Source organism: Penaeus vannamei, chromosome 34 (assembly GCF_042767895.1).
Source record: "Penaeus vannamei isolate JL-2024 chromosome 34, ASM4276789v1, whole genome shotgun sequence".
Taxonomy (NCBI): Eukaryota; Metazoa; Arthropoda; class Malacostraca; order Decapoda; family Penaeidae; genus Penaeus; species Penaeus vannamei.
In genome coordinates, this window is record NC_091582.1 from 9043028 (window position 1) to 9055527 (window position 12500).

Consider the following 12500-nt stretch of genomic DNA (forward strand, 5'->3'; position numbering starts at 1 on the left):
AAGCGGAAAGGGCGAAATATAATTAAATGAGAAAAATAAAAAAAAGCAAAAGAAGACAAAGAAAGTAATGGGGAAAGGCAAACCATAATGGGGTAGAAACTAAAACTAAAGTAAAAGAAAGAGAAACACGAAAGTACAGAGAAAGGGAGCAGAACATAATGGCGAAAAGCTTACAAAAAAAAAGAGAAAAAAATCAGTCACAACTTTCATACGAGAGAAAAAAGGCGAAAAATCTCATTCCTTCCCCCCGTTCCACACGCCGTCCACCAAATCAGATTTTTAAATAAATATAAACAATTACTTACGGGTCGTACTCGGCGTCTGCATACGTGCGTGAAATCAAAATATTGCCTAAAATACCGCTCACGACCAAGAATTAGTTTCAAGGTTTAGTGCCATGTTTCTTTCATTATCTAAAATTAACATCTAAAAATGATTTCCTTCCAAAACTTCAGATGATATGCGTGCGCTTGAAGTGATAAAGATAAGGGAGGGCATTATTAACGTCACAAAGCTTATACAAGCTCCCACACGGATATGTACATAAGTACACAAGAGTGAGCGTGCGTGTGCGTGTTCGTGCAGACACACAGTTGCACAAATGAAGATTCAGCTTTACATACAAGTGTCATAAACAAGGTATAATGCATACAATGAAGATTAAAAAAAAAAGACCAAAATAAGCACCCATTACTTAAAGGTTACTACTTCTGAAGTCACAGTCATTCCTTCAATACTTAGTACCATTCCCTTCCACAATCATTACATCACCATTTTCACTACCACCATCCTCACTATCACCATCATCATCATTAGGACTATCACTGTCAACACTATCCACACCAAAAAGAAGCAAAGAGCGCGCCATTCCCCCCTCCCTTCCACCCCGCGTCCCCTGCCTCGCCTCAAAGCACAGCCCCTTCTCATTAGCACGGGCCTCACAAAATCACTCACACCCAAACGCGACATTCCTTCCGCTCGCTACTTCCCGAACCGCCCTCGCGTGAGTCATGCACCAAAAAACATCTTTGCAAAAAGCATGAATAAAAAGGAGACATGCAGCATGTTGTAAATGTGGTATTCGCTTTATAGTCTTACTTGCCCTGTTCTCTTACCTTGGGGACTGCGGACTGATTAATTAAAGGCACGCGACCAATACAATAATAGAGAGCCTTATTTTGTATGCTCAGGGACATTGCATAAAAAATGCTAGTCCTACTCATTATGAGTTTCAACCTTTGCTTCTTTACTCTTACCAGATATTTTTTTCTCGTGAGAAAGTAAATGATATGAAAAAAGCAAACTACCAAATGCACATCCCAGGAGCATATAAAAAAAAGGAAACACATGAAGGGAGAGAGAGAGCGAGGGAAAAAAGAACGAGAGGAAAGGCGAAAGGACGAAGAGAAAGGCGAAAGGACGAAGAGAAAGGCGAAAGGACGAAGAGAAAGGCGAAAGGACGAAGAGAAAGGCGAAAGGACGAAGAGAAAGGCGAAAGGACGAAGAGAAAGGCGAAAGGACGAAGGGAAAAACAAGAGGGCGAGAGGAAAAGCGAGGCGAGGGGAAACGCGAGGACCAAGGGAAACGCGAGAGGACCAAGGGAAACGCGAGAGGACCAAGGGAAACGCGAGAGGACCAAGGGAAACGCGAGAGGACCAAGGGAAACGCGAGAGGACCAAGGGAAACGCGAGAGGACCAAGGGAAACGCGAGAGGACCAAGGGAAACGCGAGAGGACCAAGGGAAACGCGAGAGGACCAAGGGAAACGCGAGAGGACCAAGGGAAACGCGAGAGGACCAAGGGAAACGCGAGAGGACCAAGGGAAACGCGAGAGGACCAAGGGAAACGCGAGAGGACCAAGGGAAACGCGAGAGGACCAAGGGAAACGCGAGAGGACCAAGGGAAACGCGAGAGGACCAAGGGAAACGCGAGAGGACCAAGGGAAACGCGAGAGGACCAAGGGAAACGCGAGAGGACCAAGGGAAACGCGAGAGGACCAAGGGAAACGCGAGAGGACCAAGGGAAACGCGAGAGGACCAAGGGAAACGCGAGAGGACCAAGGGAAACGCGAGAGGACCAAGGGAAACGCGAGAGGACCAAGGGAAACGCGAGAGGACCAAGGGAAACGCGAGAGGACCAAGGGAAACGCGAGAGGACCAAGGGAAACGCGAGAGGACCAAGGGAAACGCGAGAGGACGAATGGAAACGCAAGAGGACCAAGGGAAACGCGAGAGGACCAAGAGAAACGCGAGAGGACCAAGGGAAACGCGAGAGGACCAAGAGAAACGCGAGAGGACCAAGGGAAACGCGAGAGGACCAAGGGAAACGCGAGAGGACCAAGGGAAACGCGAGAGGACGAATGGAAACGCAAGAGGACCAAGGGAAACGCGAGGGGACGAAGGAAAACGCGAGAGGACCAAGGGAAACGCGAGAGGACCAAGGGAAACGCGAGAGGACCAAGGGAAACGCGAGAGGACCAAGGGAAACGCGAGAGGACCAAGGGAAACGCGAGAGGACCAAGGGAAACGCGAGGGGACGAAGGAAAACGCGAGAGGACGAAGGGAAACGCGAGAGGACCGAGGGAAACGCGAGAGGACCAAGGGAAACGCGAGAGGACCAAGGGAAACGCGAGGGGACGAAGGAAAACGCGAGAGGACCAAGGGAAACGCGAGAGGACGAATGGAAACGCAAGAGGACCAAGGGAAACGCGAGAGGACCAAGGGAAACGCGAGAGGACGAAGGGAAACGCGAGAGGACCAAGAGAAACGCGAGAGGACCAAGGGAAACGCGAGGGGACGAAGGAAAACGCGAGAGGACCAAGGGAAACGCGAGAGGACGAATGGAAACGCAAGAGGACCAAGGGAAACGCGAGGGGACGAAGGAAAACGCGAGAGGACCAAGGGAAACGCGAGAGGACGAATGGAAACGCAAGAGGACCAAGGGAAACGCGAGAGGACCAAGGGAAACGCGAGAGGACGAATGGAAACGCAAGAGGACCAAGGGAAACGCGAGAGGACCAAGGGAAACGCGAGAGGACCAAGGGAAACGCGAGGGGACGAAGGGAAACGCGAGAGGACCAAGAGAAACGCGAGAGGACCAAGGGAAACGCGAGGGGACGAAGGAAAACGCGAGAGGACCAAGGGAAACGCGAGAGGACGAATGGAAACGCAAGAGGACCAAGGGAAACGCGAGGGGACGAAGGAAAACGCGAGAGGACCAAGGGAAACGCGAGAGGACGAATGGAAACGCAAGAGGACCAAGGGAAACGCGAGAGGACCAAGGGAAACGCGAGAGGACGAATGGAAACGCAAGAGGACCAAGGGAAACGCGAGAGGACCAAGGGAAACGCGAGAGGACCGAGGGAAACGCGAGAGGACCAAGGGAAACGCGAGGGGACGAAGGAAAACGCGAGAGGACCAAGGGAAACGCGAGAGGACGAATGGAAACGGGAGAGAACCAAGGGAAACGCGAGGGGACGAAGGAAAACGCGAGAGGACCAAGGGAAACGCGAGAGGACGAATGGAAACGCAAGAGGACCAAGGGAAACGCGAGAGGACCAAGGGAAACGCGAGGGGACGAAGGAAAACGCGAGAGGACCAAGGGAAACGCGAGAGGACGAATGGAAACGCAAGAGGACCAAGGGAAACGCGAGAGGACCAAGGGAAACGCGAGAGGACCAAGGGAAACGCGAGAGGACGAATGGAAACGCAAGAGGACCAAGGGAAACGCGAGGGGACGAAGGAAAACGCGAGAGGACCAAGGGAAACGCGAGAGGACGAATGGAAACGCAAGAGGACCAAGGGAAACGCGAGAGGACCAAGGGAAACGCGAGGGGACGAAGGAAAACGCGAGAGGACCAAGGGAAACGCGAGAGGACGAATGGAAACGCAAGAGGACCAAGGGAAACGCGAGGGGACGAAGGAAAACGCGAGAGGACCAAGGGAAACGCGAGAGGACGAATGGAAACGCAAGAGGACCAAGGGAAACGCGAGGGGACGAAGGAAAACGCGAGAGGACCAAGGGAAACGCGAGAGGACGAATGGAAACGCAAGAGGACCAAGGGAAACGCGAGAGGACCAAGGGAAACGCGAGGGGACGAAGGAAAACGCGAGAGGACCAAGGGAAACGCGAGAGGACGAATGGAAACGCAAGAGGACCAAGGGAAACGCGAGAGGACCAAGGGAAACGCGAGAGGACCAAGGGAAACGCGAGAGGACCAAGGGAAACGCGAGAGGACGAATGGAAACGCAAGAGGACCAAGGGAAACGCGAGGGGACGAAGGAAAACGCGAGAGGACCAAGGGAAACGCGAGAGGACGAATGGAAACGCAAGAGGACCAAGGGAAACGCGAGGGGACGAAGGAAAACGCGAGAGGACCAAGGGAAACGCGAGAGGACGAATGGAAACGCAAGAGGACCAAGGGAAACGCGAGGGGACGAAGGAAAACGCGAGAGGACCAAGGGAAACGCGAGAGGACGAATGGAAACGCAAGAGGACCAAGGGAAACGCGAGAGGACCAAGGGAAACGCGAGGGGACGAAGGAAAACGCGAGAGGACCAAGGGAAACGCGAGAGGACGAATGGAAACGCAAGAGGACCAAGGGAAACGCGAGGGGACCAAGGGAAACGCGAGAGGACCAAGGGAAACGCGAGAGGACGAATGGAAACGCAAGAGGACCAAGGGAAACGCGAGAGGACCAAGGGAAACGCGAGGGGACGAAGGAAAACGCGAGAGGACCAAGGGAAACGCGAGAGGACGAATGGAAACGCAAGAGGACCAAGGGAAACGCGAGGGGACGAAGGAAAACGCGAGAGGACCAAGGGAAACGCGAGAGGACCAAGGGAAACGCGAGAGGACCAAGGGAAACGCGAGAGGACCAAGGGAAACGCGAGAGGACCAAGGGAAACGCGAGAGGACCAAGGGAAACGCGAGAGGACCAAGGGAAACGCGAGAGGACCAAGGGAAACGCGAGGGGACGAAGGAAAACGCGAGAGGACCAAGGGAAACGCGAGAGGACGAATGGAAACGCAAGAGGACCAAGGGAAACGCGAGGGGACGAAGGAAAACGCGAGAGGACCAAGGGAAACGCGAGAGGACGAATGGAAACGCAAGAGGACCAAGGGAAACGCGAGAGGACCAAGGGAAACGCGAGGGGACGAAGGAAAACGCGAGAGGACCAAGGGAAACGCGAGAGGACGAATGGAAACGCAAGAGGACCAAGGGAAACGCGAGGGGACGAAGGAAAACGCGAGAGGACCAAGGGAAACGCGAGAGGACGAATGGAAACGCAAGAGGACCAAGGGAAACGCGAGAGGACCAAGAGAAACGCGAGAGGACCAAGGGAAACGCGAGAGGACCAAGGGAAACGCGAGAGGACCAAGGGAAACGCGAGAGGACCAAGGGAAACGCGAGGGGACGAAGGAAAACGCGAGAGGACCAAGGGAAACGCGAGAGGACGAATGGAAACGCAAGAGGACCAAGGGAAACGCGAGGGGACGAAGGAAAACGCGAGAGGACCAAGGGAAACGCGAGAGGACGAATGGAAACGCAAGAGGACCAAGGGAAACGCGAGAGGACCAAGGGAAACGCGAGGGGACGAAGGAAAACGCGAGAGGACCAAGGGAAACGCGAGAGGACGAATGGAAACGCAAGAGGACCAAGGGAAACGCGAGGGGACGAAGGAAAACGCGAGAGGACCAAGGGAAACGCGAGAGGACGAATGGAAACGCAAGAGGACCAAGGGAAACGCGAGAGGACCAAGAGAAACGCGAGAGGACCAAGGGAAACGCGAGAGGACCAAGGGAAACGCGAGAGGACCAAGGGAAACGCGAGAGGACGAATGGAAACGCAAGAGGACCAAGGGAAACGCGAGGGGACGAAGGAAAACGCGAGAGGACCAAGAGAAACGCGAGAGGACCAAGGGAAACGCGAGAGGACCAAGGGAAACGCGAAAGGACCAAGGGAAACGCGAGAGGACGAAGGGAAATGCGAGAGGACGAAGGAAAACGCGAGAGGGCGAGGGGAAAAGCGAGCGGGCGGAAAGGAAGAAAAAGGAGAGGGCCAAATTGGGGAAAGCCGGTCAGAGGCCTACGGTTCCTTCTTATATCCATATATATCCCTACGTCTTCATCCCGCCATTATCCCTCCATCTCCCTCAATTATCGGAAATTGCACTTCTTCATAAATCACCTCTCTTGCCTTTTTTCATAAATATATTCTTCTTAGGTCTTTTTTTCCTCCTAAATCTTTTTGCCTTTCTCTCCGTTTATCTTCTCTGTCTTCCTCCTTCCTCCGTTCGTTTCCTACTCCCCTATATTCTCGGGTTTCCCCATCTTATTCTCTGAATTCGTTTCTACTTCCTCCTCTCTCTCCCTTTTTATGTCTTCATTTCCATCATCCTTTCTACACTTCTCCCATTTCCCTCCTTCTGTCAATACCCCCTTCCCTCTCTTATTTTGTCTCCGAATCTGACCCTTCTCCTCTTCACTCTTCCTTTTCTCCTCTTCCATATCCCCTCCCTCCTCCTCCTTACTCTCCTCCTCTCTGCGCCCCTTCCATCCATTAGGGACCTTCCGTTCCTTTCTCCTCTATACATCAGTCCTCCTCTTCCCTTCTACTTCTCCTTTTCAGCTGCCCCCTCGTACATCACCATTATTACCACGTCCACCTTCGTCACCGTCATCTTTACCAAGAACCTGAAGACGAATTGCATAAGTCAGCCTGTCTGCCTCTACTTGAACCGTCACTGAATATCAACACTACAAAAGTGCCCTCGAATTACTCTTTCTCTTTCTCTCGACGCCCCAGCATGCGCTCGGACGTCTTTCTACTTATCTCTTACTTAATCCTTCCCTTCTCTCTCTCTCTCCCTCTTACCCCCATCTCCCTCTCGCTCTTCTCCCTTCGCACCTCCTCCCCTTTCCCCTGCCTTCTATTCGTTTTCTTTCCTTTCCTCCGTGTCTCATCTGGAACGAATCACGCGCGACGACCAGCAGGCTATCACAAGCCACCACCGCCAGACATACCTCGCGTCTCACCTGGGCATTAGGTAATAAAAGCCAGCCTTCATTCCTGTTTGTTTTTTCCTCGTAATGCCTGACGTTATCCATGCGCAAGCGAGCTGTCCGATTCTTTGGTCTCGCCTGTCATCTGTCAATCTCCGGAAGAGGCGTGGAATGCTTTACGAATAGAGGCATTGCCGAATAAACACGGTAAAACGGATATTTATATATCTAAAAACACAAACACAAAATAAATAAAGAAATAAACAAATAAACAAATGGATAAATATCTTATATCTACATATCTTAAAATACCCCCACAAAATAAATAAAGAAATAAAGAAATAAACAAATGAATAAATAAAGAGGAAATAGGCAATCATCCACAAATCGCTTTTCAATTCGGACCTGTCTTCAGTCACCCTCGACGTGGGACGCAAGACTAATGGAATCGATGATCAGAGGAGTAATCTAATCTAAGTGAACCTTTCTCACGCATTCCACGCTCAAGGCGAGACACAAGCAAAGCTCACCTTCACAGCTCGGCTTCCAGGCCAACCAGCCACTAACCTGCAAAAGAAGAAAATATACATTAACTTTTATATTCTTTTGGATCTTCTATATTCTTTTTTTATGTTCTTGTAAAACATAACCTGTAATTAATGCATGGGTTTCTGTAAATAAGCAGAGGATTATATTACTCCTTCATTTCCCTTCAAATATTCACATGTAAAGTAACGTTTATAATCCATGTGCTTTGAAGTGACAAGATATGACATATGAAATCAACGCTTATTAATTTTATCAACATCAAAAGAATCAATAATTGATGAGGTGCTGTAGGGGACACTTGGAGGAGCAAAAAGACAGAGAGGGAGAAGGACGAAAGGAGGATAGAGACAGAGGTGAAAAATACAAAAAAAGAGAAACAGAGATGGAGGAAAAGAGTGAGTGAGAGGGAGAAGGAAGGGTGAAGGAAGAGAGGGAGAAGGAAGGGGGAAGGAAGAGAGGGAGGAAGGAAGAGAGAGAGGGGAAGGAAGAGAGAGAGAGAGAGAGAGAGAGAGAGAGAGAGAGAGAGAGAGAGAGAGAGAGAGAGAGAGAGAGAGAGAGAGAGAGAGAGAAAAAGAGAGAGAGAGAGAGAGAGAATAAGAGAGAGAGAGAGAATAAGAGAGAGAGAGAGAATAAGAGAGAGAGAGAGAATAAGAGAGAGAGAGAGAATAAGAGAGAGAGAGAGAGAGAGAGAGAGAGGAAAAAAAGAGAGGGAGAGAAAGACAGGAAAAAAGAGAAAAAAGAGAGAAAGAAGGAGAAAAAAGAGAGAGGAGAGAAAAGAAAAAAAAGAAAGAGGAGAGAAAAGAGAAAGAGAGGAAAATAAAGGAGAGAGGAGAAGAGAAGAGAAAAAAAGAAGAAAGAGGAGAAGAGAAGAGAAGAAAGAAGAAAGAGAAGAGAAGAAAGAAAAAGATAGAAAGGGAAAAAAAGAGCCAAGAGAACGGAGACAGCCGCCAATCCACCGGTCTCCTCAGCCAACACCAACAGAAAAGAAGAAACACGAGCCGCAATTATGACGCCCATATCCACCCAGGCCCCGGATGAAGAGGCATTCGCATTCCTCTGAATGAAACGGCTGAGAAGTCAGGATCAGTTCGAATACCGAAAATAATCCGCCTTGATGAACCGAATCTTTCAAGCTTCTATAATGAATGGCCGTCCCTAAAAAGAGGTAGAGGGAGGAGGTAGGATAGGAGGAAAACGGGGAGGAGGTAGGATAGGAGGAAAACGAGGAGGAGGAAAAGACGGGGAGGAAGAGTATGAATAAGAAAAAGGAGGAAGAGTAGAAATCATAAAAACGAGGAAAAAAACGAAGAGGGGAGGAAGAAAAGGAAGTGAGAAAGAGGAAGAAAAGGAAGTGAGAAGGAGAGGATGAAAAGGAAGTGAGGAGAGGAAGAGAAGGAAGAAAACAAAGTGAAGAGGAGGAAGAAAAAAAAAGGGAAGAGGGGAGGAAGAAAGGAATGCGTAGAGGGGAGGGTAAGAGGGGGAAGAAAAAGAGGGAAAAAAAATGTGGGGGAAGAAAATGGGAAAAGAAAATGAGGAGCGGAAGAAAATGGAAAAGGAAGAGAAGACGAGAGACGTAGGAGGGCGGCAGCAGTGGAAGTTAATAGACGAAAAGAGAGGCTGTAGTGAAAGCTAAGAAAGGAAAAGGAAAGGGAAAAAAGTAAAAAAAAAAAAAAAGAATGTGGGGGAGGGGGGCTCCAAGAGAAAGTCAATCTACAAACAAACTGTAAAGCAATGGAGGGGAAACAAGGTTGGCCCAGTATAAACTTATGATATCGAAATTCATGCGTTAATTTCATATATATTCAAATTTCTCGCATAAATTTCATTACATAAACATTTCACGTGTGAAATCTTTGCGATATCGAAATTTCGCGGGAAATCGTTTGCGATATAGAAATTCCCCGCATAAACTGCATACCGTAAAAATCATTACGCTTCAATTTCGGCGCTGCCCACCCAACCGAATGCAAACAGCGGCCATGACACGGTGCAAACATCCCTCTCCCGCAAGGCGCACGGGAAGCCTAACAACACGACAGATCGCTCCATTCACCTACAATATCATTCACATATCTCGCGAGCGTGAGTCCCGTTCCGTGTTCCCTCGTCCCGCGGCGCCGCCATCCTGCGAGCGGGACAACGACGCCCTGATTAGGCTCGAGGTGAGGGGCGTACGCCAGGAGACACTTCGCCCCATGCTATTTACCCTCAACTCTAGTCCTATTCCCACAGGTAGTCCGGTCACCTGGGGGCGTCGGAGGAGAGGGTGAAGCCGGGTTTCTTGGATGAAGGGCCACGCGCCCCATCGCTCGCGCCGACTCAACGCGGTTACATATTGTTCAAATCTACGCGTCCATTATGGATTATGGAGATGGCAGGTGCATTAATGGATACCGGAATTTATACACACTTGTATGAAGCCGAGTAGAGCTGTATCGGCTGGCAGCGGCTTTGATCCGTCTCGAGTCTCCGATACGAATGCGAAAAACCAACGGAAAGCGGTTAGAGATCTGGCTATTTGATAAAGTTAAAAAAGAAAACCCAAAATTGCAGAAACTGCCATGCGCTTCCACTACACTGCTGTTATCGACAGTATCCGAATCAAACAGGTATTTGTATTCGGAAAAAATGTCAATTTACTGGAACAGATTTTTATACCACTTTGACCAAACCGAGAAAAAAAAGTTAACAGAAAAAATATAAACAGAAAAAAATGTATATAGAATCACGTGTCAAGCAGTGACAATAATAAGACCAGGTGGCTTTACGGTTCAATAAATCTCAATGTTGCTCTTCACCTGCTATAACAAAAAAAAGTAAAGTGCAATGACGGTAAAACGAAAAAGTAAGAAAACAATAAATGTGAAAACACAACAGAATTCTTACAGCACGCAAGACAAACATCCTTAAAGGTGCGAATCGCCAAAAGAACGAGCTACAGAAAAAACAAAAAAACAGCTTTGACAATGTATCTACAATCATACTACTTATCTCTGTGCAAACCCATCCAAGTGGTCCTTACGATTGCACGAGACCGCATTCAACTTGCGGAACGTTCGTCAACACTGTCATGAAATCCGATCGCCCCGGGAGGCATGGCGGGGGGTGGACGGCGAAGGGGAACATGAAAGTGCTTCCGGGGTTCATAGCAGAAGCAATAGTTCTTATATCGGGGCCAGGCGGGCTACATCGCCTGCATCTGTATGGGGATCGGGCCAAGGGCTGTCATAAAAGGCCGACTTGGAACTAATAACACGCTCCTCGGATTCATGTGGGATCTGAATAGGGTCGCTTTTTCTACAATAAAGATTCTACAAACATACATCGTTCAGCACGCTAAATTAAAAGAATAAATCAGCGGCTACAATGCGTGCATACATAAATAGCTGGAAAGAAAAAGTATTGCCAGGTCCTGACATCCAAGTTTTTTTCGTGGTTACGCATATATGTAAATCACCTGCATCCTATTTTCGGCTTATTAACAATAAAGTTCGAAGCCTTCCATTCATTCACATCGCGTTTACCTTTTTAAATAAGTCACGTGAGAAGTCCTATGTTAAGAAAGATATTGTAAACAGTGTATCAGTATCTCAACAATGCCCTTCATAACATACACTTTCCTTCAATCTATTCCAACGACCGTCTCCCCGATGCCTTACACAACAAACCGCTGCCCACCCATGTCCTTTCACCTCTCGGAAGCCATTTCTGTAATGCCTCATATACACATACCTTTCGACCCCGTTTTCCCGCGATACCAAATACCAACCCCCACCTTTCCTATTTACACCCCTTCCTTTAAACCATTTTCCGTAATAACTCGTAGAACTCATAGCATACCCCTTTGTCTTCCCCCCAACCACACACTCGCAACCTCCTTCCACAATACCTCATACCACATACCGTCGCCCCTGTCTCATTCACACCACATACTCCCCTCACCCTCACCCTCTCCCACAGCCTAATTCCACAATACCACATACCACATACCCTCCCTCCCTGCCACTATGCCCTCCGCCCAACGGACCTATCTGACACGATTTTTTTTTTTTTTTCAGTTTGCCGATTTGCTTAATAAAGTGATTAACGGATTATCACTTCACCGGAAATTACGGCATATTACGTGTCATGTTCCCGCACCTGTAAATTAACCCCAGTTAATGGCAATCATACATATAATATCACTGTCAAATATATTCTCCCGAATACGTACGCATAAATCCTAAATCTTGCAAAAAAAAGCTACCTCTATATAAACCGATCAAACTTAACGCAAAATAATCATCAGTCAAATAAACTTCATGGGACGATAATTTACAACGCATTCTATTTCAGTGTGAAAGAAATTTAATTTCGTTTTCATTCATCTATTCATCCACTTTCTGCACAATACGCAACCCAAAATGTGTGTGTGTGTGTGTGTGTGTGTGTGTGTGTGTGTGTGTGTGTGTGTGTGTGTGTGTGTGTGTGTGTGTGTGTGTGTGTGTGTGTGTGTGTATGTGTATGTGTATGTGTATGTGTATGTGTATGTGTATGTGTGTGTGTGTGTGTGTGTGTGTGTGTGTGTGTGTGTGTGTGTGTGTGTGTGTGTGTTTGTGCGTGCATGTGTGCGTGCGTGCGTGCGTGCGTGCGTGCGTGCGTGCGTGTCACTGCTATTGGCAACAACAACGATGTAATTCTAATGAGGAAATCTGAGAAAAATGTTGAATTAATCCTGTAAAAACAAGCTTAGGACAACTTAGCAGAAACTCTCCCTCGCCGAAGTTGCTCGTCTTTCCCAAGGAAATTCCAAGTTTAGGCCTCTGACAAGACAATACGGAACTCGCGAAAAAGTAAACCCTATTCTTTTGTGTCCCCTGAAAAGTGTCCGAGTACACAGCTGGTTCTTTGCCATTTTCTTTTATTCATTCTATTTATTCTGCTTTAATACAAATAGACATTCACAACA

The 12500-nt window shown here is 48.5% G+C and overlaps 1 protein-coding gene across 1 annotated transcript in view; it reads right to left on the bottom strand.

Annotated features, from left to right (window-relative positions):
• Nucleotides 1–12500, bottom strand: part of mub (poly(rC)-binding protein mub) — a gene marked incomplete in the record, with an annotated part of 523509 nt that overhangs the window by 440755 nt on the left and 70254 nt on the right. The window contains 1 exon segment of the mRNA XM_070113255.1: nt 7534–7570.